Source organism: Benincasa hispida, unplaced genomic scaffold (genome assembly GCF_027475165.1).
Source record: "Benincasa hispida cultivar pf3 unplaced genomic scaffold, pf3_genome.v1.1 HicScf1848, whole genome shotgun sequence".
Taxonomy (NCBI): Eukaryota; Viridiplantae; Streptophyta; class Magnoliopsida; order Cucurbitales; family Cucurbitaceae; genus Benincasa; species Benincasa hispida.
The window spans coordinates 2,720,039-2,731,232 of record NW_028326240.1 but is presented as its reverse complement, the minus strand read 5'-3'; the positions used below and the strand labels follow the sequence as shown (position 1 = coordinate 2,731,232).

The 11,194-nt window shown below is 35.5% G+C and overlaps 1 pseudogene; it reads left to right on the top strand.

Annotated features, from left to right (window-relative positions):
- The first annotated feature begins 1,425 nt into the window (after positions 1–1,425).
- On the top strand, positions 1,426–4,364 carry LOC150030574 (uncharacterized; annotated as a pseudogene).
- The last annotated feature ends 6,830 nt before the right edge of the window (positions 4,365–11,194 follow it).

Genomic DNA, 11,194 nt, shown 5'->3' with positions numbered 1-11,194 from the left:
TTAGACACCACCGCCAAAGTCTTTCTTGACTATTCTCAAGGTAAGGATCAAGATGGAGTTGTGGGCTCGTCTATTTAATTTTGATGAGGGAGAAGAGAATTCTTTTTTAGAGAATTTCTTGAGAGAAAGAATTGCAGAGATTTTCACTATTGTGAAATTCACGTTCCATTTTGCAAAAACCACTTCAGTGTTCTTGTATACGAGAGAATGAGATGAGTTATTTTTATAACTCCCTTCATCGCGTAGAGCAACTCCCCTTTAATTAAACTAAACTTTATATTATATCTCATATAATATATCTTATAGTTTGTATTATATCATATATAATATATCTAACTTTATATTCTCTCATATAACATTTAGTTTTAATATGTACAATATTCATATTAATTTTAACTTATAGTTTTATATCACTTGATATAATTAATATTTGAATCATATTCAAATATATATCTCTCTCATTAAACTTTCCATTTACATTATATTAATTGTATCTCATACAATTAATTCCCTTTAATTAATTTGAACAATTCAAATTAATCCAAAATTAATTGATTCTTATTTAACCCTTATTGATCTAGAAATGAGACCTAATTGACCTTAAAATTAGAAGCTCCAATGATACGAGATTAATAAATTACCCTTTTTAATTAAATCAATCAACATTCATTAACTGTCAGTCACTATTAAATTCTGATAACGACACTCTTCGCACTGCAGATATATTTATGTGTCTATGGATATAACCAATCAATAGTAAGTTGACCCTTCAAAAATTGCTCATAACTATAGTTGGGTTAAATTATTGTTTTACTCGTGTAATTACATCTAACTTTTTAAGTATGACTGATCCCTCTAATGAATAATTGGTTATAGTCCAACTATAAACTAGGCCCACTAGAAGAAATTTGGGCTTTAATGTCGGTTGGAAAAAGTGAAATCAGATGTATAATGTCGGTTTAAAAAAAATGGATCTTTAATGTCGGTTTTAAACCGACATTGAAGATGGGCTTTAATGTCGGTTTAAAACCGACATTAAAGGTGTAATGTTTTTTTTCTTATTTTATTAAATAATATATCTCTAATTTATCGTATCCTTCTCGATTATCATTCTTCGCCCAAACCCTATCTCTGTGTCGCGCTGTTCACCACCCCTCGCTGAATCTCCTTCACCTTTCTTCGTTCGTCGTCGATCTCCTTCACCTTTCTTCGCTAGCCGTCGATCTCCTTTACCTTTCTTCGCTCGCCGTCACTCGTTCTTCACCTTTCTTCACTCGCTGTTGATCTCTTTCCCGTGTCCGTCGATCTTCTTCCCGTGTCCGTCGCTCAGAATAATTCTTCAGCATCTTCTTTCTTTTTAAATTTTGATTTGTGCTGTCATTCAGTTCTGTGAAAGATCGGAGGAGAAACCCTCGTGTACTCGTTATGTCTTCCTTCGGAATCTCTATCCAGAGCGCCGAATTGTCAAATGTCGTTCAAGAACTAGTTCTTTGCGACCAGGTTTTCTTCTATCTTTTAATTTTCAAAGTTGATCTACTTTCACACACTTTCTTTATCCAAGAGAACCAGGGGTGTAAAACTCCATGTAAGAAATGGTGCTTGATAGTTCTTATTGGTAGTATTGCGTTCTCAAAACTGAAATCGTTGGTTTACTTTTGTTTTCATTTGTTTTTCAAGATTTGCATTTCTTGGGGGCTAATTAAAGAAGTCTGAGATCCTTGGTTTAGTCTTGTTTTCTTTCATTATCAAGATTATGGACATCGGGAGGCTTGTTTTTTGTGATTTAATCTAGGGAGAATATGGTATAATCAAATTGAATTGACTTTTGTGCTTGGTTGTATGGCTACGGGGAATCATAAGAATAAAAAACTATTGTCTATGTTCATCCGATTTGCCAGTAATTGGATTGTTGTTGTTTCTCTTGCGAATTTGATCGGTCGCCTGTGCATGCTTTTCTTTATTCTATAAGGAAGATTTTCCTCTCTTTCAGTTAGAGTTGCATATCTATGATTCTGTTCAAGTGTCTGTTCTTTGAATGTTGGATATCCACGTATACATACTTCGAGGATTTCTAACTTGCTGGATTTGTATGTTCAGTTGGAAATGTAGATCTTTCTTTTCAGCAACTCCTTTCTTTTCAAGTTTTTATTTGTGCCAAACAACTGTTTGGGTTTTGTGTAATTTAGAGCAATAAAGATCAGACAATTATGACTTCTTTTGGAATCTCTATCCAGAGCGTTTCAGATGTCGTTCAAGAACAGGTAATTTGCGACCAGGTTTTATTCTATCTATTCATTTTCGAAGTTGATCTACTTTCACGCACTTTCTTTATCCAAGAGAATCAGGGGCCTAAAACTTTGTGTAAGAAATGGTTGTCTCCAATTTGTTGATTGTTCTTATTGGCAAATCTAAGATCGTTGGTTTAGTCTTGTTGTCATTTGTTTTTCAAGATTTGTGTTTGTTGGGGCTTGAGGGTTAATTAATGATGCCTGAGATCGTGGTTTAGTCTTGTTTTCTTTCTCGATTACGGACATCGTCACTGCAATATAATATCTCGGGAGAATATGGTTGAATCGAATTGAATTGACTTTTGTACTTGGTTGTATGGTATGAGTAATCATAAGAAGCAGAAGCTATTGTTTATGTTCATCTATTTGCCAGTCATTGGATTGCTGTTGTTTTTCTCTTGCGAATTTGGTCAGTTGCCTTTGCATGCTTTTCTTTATTCTATAAGGAAGACTTTCCTCTCTTTCAGTTAAGAGTGAGTTGCATATCTATGAGTTTGTTTAAGTATCTGTATTGAAATATTGGATATTCTTGTATACGAACTTCTCTTTTAGTTAGAATTGCTTATCTATGATTCTATTTAAGTGTCTGTTTTCAAATATTGGATATTTGCATATATGTACATTGAGGATGTCTAACTTGCTGGATTTGTATGTTCAGTTGGAAATGGGAAAGAAGGTAGAGATTCAAGTAATGGGGCATGGGAGTCACGATGGGGCTTGTGCAATTTCCTTAAATAAGATAGCACTTCAAGAAACTGCTTTAGTGAGAGGCTGTGAGCACGCCTATTGGTTTGTCCCAATTGATTCATCTTTCATATACCTATTAATATTTTTTATTTCGTTCTTTCTTCATAAAAGTAGTTGTTTCTATATATAAAAAACACCTAATTAATATTTTTTATAACATGACTTATTCATATATATTTCATTTCGTTGTGGCTCTATGCTTGTATTGGAGATGGAGTTTTAAGTTGTTGCGAATGTATTCCTGGGTGTCCGCTAAACTTCGTAGGAGAAATTCACTATATCCGCCATTGCCTTTGGTGCAATGTTTCTAATTGTACTTGAGGTTGCCCGAATTTAATTGGAAGAGGTATGCTGTTCTAGATTTATAATCAAAGCATCTTGGAGTAATTGGCATAAGTCATAGTTAAGGTTTGTCTTATTTAGTTGATTGATCATTGAACTTAAAATGCTTTCTTTGTGGGAAGTGGACAGAACTCTGTTGTTCACTGATTAATTATAGTGACATGTTTGTTAAATTGGACACATATCAAACACCGTGTTGAATGTTTGATGGGTACAAGCACAATAAGACTCTAATAGAACACATATTAGAATGATTATTAGGCATTTGAACTTGAGTGTTTAAGCGTGTTCTATATGCCTGTTTGTTTGAGGAATGAGAGTGACCTTTTATATTAGCTTTTATTTTTCTTTTACTTTCATGAAGTGCGACTTGCATCCTTCGATGGGCCTCATACACGCAAAAACCGACTTGTCCACAATGTAAACATCCATTTGAGTTCCCGATTGTTCATCGTTCTCTTGATGGGAGGTCTGTTCCTTCACCATCATATGAATATTTTTATAGTTTATAGTTTAGGGTTTGGATACTGTTATCTTTTCAAATTACTGTTCTAACCATATATTGTCTTCACATTGTTAGCATCCACGACTACATGTTTGAGGAGAGTGTATGTCTGTTTCTGAGAGCTTCGTGGTATAAACCTCAGATCGTTGCAGAACGGGAGGAAACCTATGATGGATCCTGAGGATGATCAATACTATCCTTATGAGGATGACAATGAAGAGTTGGAGGATGCTTACCTGGGTGTATCACCAAGTCTCCAAATTAGAAATCGAAGGTGGGGATTCAATGGTTACGTGGGGGCAGGTAGATAACAAGCCCGACCAGTTCTTAGGCCATAGTTGGCCGAACCTAGTTCATCGAGGGAGCCCACTTACAAAGATAAAACAGGTCGACGAGCTAAAAGGGCCTTGAAACGAGAAGCTACGGATAAAGCAGCAGCAACTAAGCATCAAGAACATCTAGCTAGGTTTGGCTGGAAGTGATTTTATATTTAAAGCTACTGTATAGAATAAGCTCTACTCATTTATCTGTGCACATGTCTTTGATTCAATTTACTTTTCTAGTTAATGTGCCTTATCAGAGACTAGTAACTCCTAATTAAAATTAAGAATGAGGATCATAAATACTTACAAGGTGTGTAAATGATGCCATCGAATTCTTTGTATAAACAATTTGATCTTAGAATCAATCATAAAAGAATTGTTAGCCGTTAGTACCTAGTTTCATGTATTAAAAATTTTAACTCTAGACTCAAAGTCAATTAAAAAAAAAAAGATTCGGCAACAGAATTTAAAAAAAAAAAACGGACAGATTCGGGATTCAATTTTGGTTAAGAATTAAAAAAAAAAAGCTTTAATGTCGGTTGCAAGATCTTCAATGTTGATACTTTCAATGTCGGTTGCAACCGACATTAAAGACCCTCAATATCGGTTGTAACTGACATTGAAGGCTGCAATATTGGTGTTATTGACGGCCTTTAATGTCGGTTTAAAACCAACATTAAAGGTAACTGACATTAAAGGCCTTTAATAACACTATCTTTAATGTCGGTTTAAAACCGACATTAAAGCCCAAATTTCTTCTAGTGGTCCCTCTCTAGCCAGTGAAAGGGTGAGGTGTGCCTCATTGTTCAAGACCCAGAATCAGCCCGTAAAAGAGCAATTCATCTACTTATCCTAACAATGGGAATGAGTGAATTTCATCTTGTGTAACTGTATTCTCAGCTCCCCACTCGAATGAATCCCCAAAATGGTAGGCATATTGAGTCAGAAAATCTGATCATTCTCACCTATACAGATCAAAGGACCATCCTTTGATAGCTCTAAAAAAGTGCTAAATTTAATAATTTATAACCTTAGTTCTCCCTTATTTGACCATTTTTATACATAAAATGTTCCATTTATAGGTAAAATCATCTGAGAGTCAAAGAAATCATTTGGAGAAAAACTTAGTTAAAAAGGAGTTAAATTTGAGAATTAGAGCATCAATTAAGAGGAAGAGCCAATAATTACAAAAATGCCACTGAGAGCAGTACAACAACCCTCCATCAACGTTGGACTACATTGAAATCTATCAAGAAGCTGATGCACACAACGTCGCGACTTTATCTCTACGTTGCAACACTATGTTGGAAGACAAAATGTTGAGATGCAGAGCAGTGTTGCGACACTACACTCAGCGTAGCTACCTTTGGATATTGACGCGATTTTACCCCGCGCACATGCTTGCCCAAAACACATCAGAGTAGCAACACTCGCCTTATGCTTGCCTTACGCTCGAGGTTTGAAATGTAGCAATAGCTTTGCAATACTTTAATCAATGTCTTTATGCTGCAACCTAAGTATAAAAACATTCCCACGATTTCTACGTAGAAGAAAAAATAATTTCTAACACAATTTTCTCTCAAGAATTCCAGTTTTCTGCATTTTGCGCTCTTTCTTTCACTTACCTTTCATGTATTCTTGTAATTCCTTGATGAATCTTGAAGAGATGCAAGGTTGAAGGTAAGTCTATCTAGTCTAGTTTAGGATAGATTCTTAATTTTCTTGGTATGAGGCTCATTTTTCTGTAATTTCTTATGTAATTTCTTGATTTCTCTGATAAGTTGTTGCTGTAATTCGTTCTTGGATATTGAATAATTTCTATGCATTGGATTTTAGGATCTTTGACCAATTTTTTTTTTTTTAATTCAATGAATGCTAGAATATAACCATGTCTATGTGTTTAATTTCAAGGAGCAAGAATTAAAGCATGCTTGTGTATGATTTAGGTTGTTTACAATAATCTTTTTCATAACCTTGCATGATTAATTAAAATTCAAGAATAGATTTAATTAGTAATCTAGGCTTTCCAAACTACTAATTCGATCTTAGTCAAGACTACATCTTCTTAATGCAAATGCACGATTAATTTGGATGCTATCGAATCTAATTAATTGTGGCATTTAAGATTGATTGAATTGTTTAATCATGAAATTAGATTATGAAAATCTAGGCTTTTAGGTTGCATAGGCTAAGTGTATAATTAGCAAGAACTTTCGTTTGTTAAATGCTAATTAGTACCAAGAAAAAATATGAGGACACTTAAACTAGGCTAGATCATTTTAAAAATTGAGCTTTCACTTTTCAATCACTCATTTACATTCTTGTTTTTAAATTTCTTTACAATAATTTCTCAATGAAGCTCCCTCTCCCTAGTTACCACTCAAATTCAAAATTAGGTTAAACAATCATTATATTCCTCGTGGATGATCCATTTCTTGCCATCTATGCTACATGTTAGTATAGGTTGTTATATTGGAGTTACAAATTTATTTGGTCCTTGGAAGTGTGATAATTACATGCATTTCTAGGTTGATCATCCTCATAGGCAGAAGTTCACAATTCATTCAGGATTAAGATTAAGTTATCTATGGTCATCCTAGTGAAGTATAAGTATTTTCAAGTAACAATGATATAAAGAAAGACTAATCATTTTGTGGTTCGGTCTTATACAAATTCTTTGTATAGGACACCCCCAGTCACATGTCTCCACATGAATGATCAATTACAAAGTGGGTTGTATCCGTAGTGTTACTCGGATAAGATATCAAACCTTATCCATATACTATAGACTATTCAGATTATTACTTAAACACGATCCACTTGTCTGTAGACCACATACATATTTAAGTTACAGTAAATAACCTAGGATCTTAGTTTATTGAATTTGGATTAATGCAAACTAAATGTCAAATAATATTTTATTCTATTAAATAAATAATTCATGTATAAATAATTTACCAACTACAAAACCCACGAGATTTAGGGTTTCAACCCCAACGATCTTCCTCTTGTCCTAAAGCTAGTGGATTATATAAATAAAAATTAAAAACAAAGTAAAGTACATAAAACAATATACTAGGGTATATGCTACACGTCCCGTAATATCTCCCACTTGTCCTAGACTAAATGATACATGTCTGATAGATGCAAACTCTCTAGGTGACCCTCAAACACTTTAGCCATGAGAGCCTTTGTAAATGGATCGACAACATTATGCTCCAAAGCAATCTTCATGATAATCTCATCCCCTCGATGCAAAATCTCCTAGATGAGATGATCTTTGCACTCAATATGCTTCCCTCTCTTGTGGCTTCTAGGCTCCCTAGAATTAGCTACAACACCACTATTATCACAATAAAGGGTGATGGGCTTTGACATGTCAAGAATAACTTCTAAATCTGTCAAAAATTTTCTGAGCGATATAACCTCCTTGGCAGCTTCACAAGCAACTACATATTCTTCCTCCATGGTAGAGTCGGCAATGGAGCCTTACTTTATGCTTTCCCAAAGCACAGCTCCTCTATTAAGAGTGAACATTGATCCTGAAGGAAATCAAACATGAGAATTTCCATGAGCAGCGGAATGATCGTTCCAAATTCCATTTGTATTTGAACATAAAAAGTTACAATAAAAAAACGGAAACAAACAGGTTATGCACAAAACGAAATTCCAGCATGCTTTACAAAGATCAAGGGATAAAGAATCATACTTTTGAAGACTCATCTTCAAACACCCTCGATCTCGAATGCTAATACAATCAAGAAGACAACAATCACGAACGCTCAAACACTACGACTGCAACACAACACGATCACAGCGACCACAAACACAACGATCTCTAAGATCACGAACACAACGAACGACCTCTTAAAACCTCAAACTATATCGAGTTGAGTACGACACCACCACAATGGCTACCTTGGTATTTTGGGTGTGAGAATCTAGAAGTGTGGGCTCTGTGTGGACTTGGTTAGAGAACGAGACTGGAGGAAGAACAATCGTGTAAACGATTGAGCAAGTGGGAGATGACAAGGTCTATCGTATAGACGATGCCCAATCGTTTAGAAGAAGCTACACAATCGTCTAGCAAAAGCTCTGCGATCGTTTAGCTATCAGTTAGCTGAGTGACTATCGTGTAGTGCCACTCCATGATCGTAATCTCTTTTTAGCTATCGTTTACTAAATCTCATTCACTTGACAGCCTTTCCGTGAGAACTCTTTCCCATAATGGAAAATCTCAAATCATGCTAAATTTAGGAAAATATTTTTCCTTTTATCTCACGGTTACCATGAAACCACCAATAACCCCCCACTCAATTAGTTATTAGAGAAAAAGCGATAATTATCCAATAATTAATATTATTATAAATATATATGATAACCAACTTGCCATACTATATTTATAACCTATAGTTTTAATATTTCATCTGATGAAACATATAAACCATAGCTCTTTTTCTATTTCATGGTACTTAATGTAAATCTCATTTACATTAATCCTTCACTTGATGTATCTCATACATCACATTGATCATATCATATATAATCAAATTACCCCTTGTCAATTTGAACATTTCAAATAAAAACCAAGAATTAATCCTCAACTTGAATCCATTGAGCTACCAAGGGGATCTTATAGACCTATAGCTCGAAGTGTTGGGGTTGATGCCCTAAAGTCTCGTGTCCTATAGTTTATAAACAGTTTGTACGAATACTTGTGTTGTTAATATATGATATTTACTTCACATTTTGTATTTTGCTCGGTTACTTATTTTATTTGCTTTACCACAAACCAATAAACATAAAATCCCTGGTTATCTGTATGTGACTCAAGCATGTATGTGGTGACATACAAGTGGATCATGTCTTGAGTGATAACCAAAATGGTCTGTAGTATATAGATATAGGAGGGAAACCTTATGCTAGTAACGCTACGGATGCGACCCGCTTTGTGGAATGGTCACAAGTGTTGTGACTTGTCACAGATGGTCTGATCCTGATCATTCGTGTTGGGGATATGCGAACGGGGGCGTCCTATATAAATATTTTGTATAAGACCTGACCACGAAGTAATCTATCTGATGAGTCATTTTATGCGATGAAATAATGGTGTAGAATGTGATTGTGGAATATGCGTTGTGCAAGCAAGTTTTCTCACCAATACCCAAGTATAAATCCTACTGAGTTGCTTGGTAAGCCCAGGGTCGAACATAGAGACTAAGGACACAGTATGCGATGGTAATTTTCAATTGCTTTGCGGTAACAAATAAATCAAAGTGTTGGTTGGTTTGTTGTTTAAGGTATAAAGTGTATACGGCGGATTTGAGAAAAGAGTAATTTTGCGACAGATACAATGAGTATGCGGAGGAACGGGTTGAGAAGGTATTTAGCTAGCGTTTCCTGAGAATTCATTCAAGCTATGCAATCATGCTACACTCATGCGACAACAATTCATTTTCCAATGCAAATGCGATAGCTCCTAATTTTAGGACGCATGCAATGAATGCGATAATGTCTATAGAGCTTATTCCTAAGTCTTTACTTCTTGCCTATGCAATGATGAAAGATGCACACAAGGACAAGGAGACCGCATACAATCATATCCTATCTCTAGGATGCATACAATGCGTTAATAGCAAACAAAACTTATTCCTAAGCTTCTATCTCTTGATTATGCGTTTCTTATCTGACTCTCCCGAGCCTAGATTCTAATATGACTTTTCCAAGCTTAGACTCTATCCTTAGACTACCCTCCCGAGTATCTCTAATGGACGAATGACGTATATATAATACAAGATGATCGCATGGTGAAGATCCTAGGTTATGCTAGCTAAGTGCTTTTCAACCCATTCGACAGATTTAGCTACTCATGCGTAATGTAAAGAGAGTGGACAGATATAAAGATGCAATTTTCATTTTATAGATAGGTTACGAGTACAAAATGACAATAGAAAATAAGGGTAGAGAGCCTAGTAGCAATATCTTGCTTCCCAAGGCTTTTACACTGCGTTATCTCTATTTTGCCCAAAAGATGTTCTTGCTTCCACAAAAGTTGGCCCTCTCTCTGGTCTCAATGCTTCCCGACACTCTTCCAAGTTCACCAGGATGATTTCTCGGTGTAATCTCTCTTCACTCGCTTCTGCCTTCTAAGTAAAAGAAAAACTGTGAACAAGGCTAACTTTTATCTATATGGTGAACTCTGTAAATTGAGCGAACTCCTTCAATGAAAGTGACCTTCGGTATTTATAGAGCTTCAGGGTGAAGAACTTTTTCTCTCGAATGATTGCACTGATGGGATGTCATTAATTCTCTGTTTGATGCATTGAATATTTGTCACCGAAAAGTTGAGTGTACTTGCTATAGTATGTGTTAACAGCTTGTCAACTTAATTCGGAATCGACTGTCATCAGCTTTCTGTCCCATCGTGATTTATTAAGCTTTCACCCAGATTCGCCCACCTTGATGGGTCGGCTCTATGCGGCCACCTTCTTGAGCAGATTTTCGCGAGTGCAAATGATCGCAGAGCCTTGCAGTCGCAATCTCGTAATGCGCTCAGATGATAATTTCTTCGGATCGCATTTTTGCCTTGCGTCAACGCATTTTCCTGCATAAAATACATAAGTTAGCTATTTTAATGCGATGGATGCATGCGATCGCAATGTTGCAAACTTAATGCTTTTGGATGCAATATTATATATTTTTACCGTCGCAATCCTGCATTGTTTATAACTTTGCACTGTAATAATGTGCACTTCTGTCCGTTATCATACCTCCAAATTTAAAACAATGCTTGTCCTCAAGCATAAGCTAAATATTTTCTTTAGTAAGTCGACCGCCTTCTTCTTTCCTAGATTTCTCAAGGTTGCCTTATGCAAATCCTATGTACCAAAATCTCCTTAATTCTTATCCAGGTCTCTTCTTGAAATATTTCTAAAATTTAGGGACCGCAAGTTTAACCTCCAAAAAGACCTTACTAGTTTCCAGGGCAT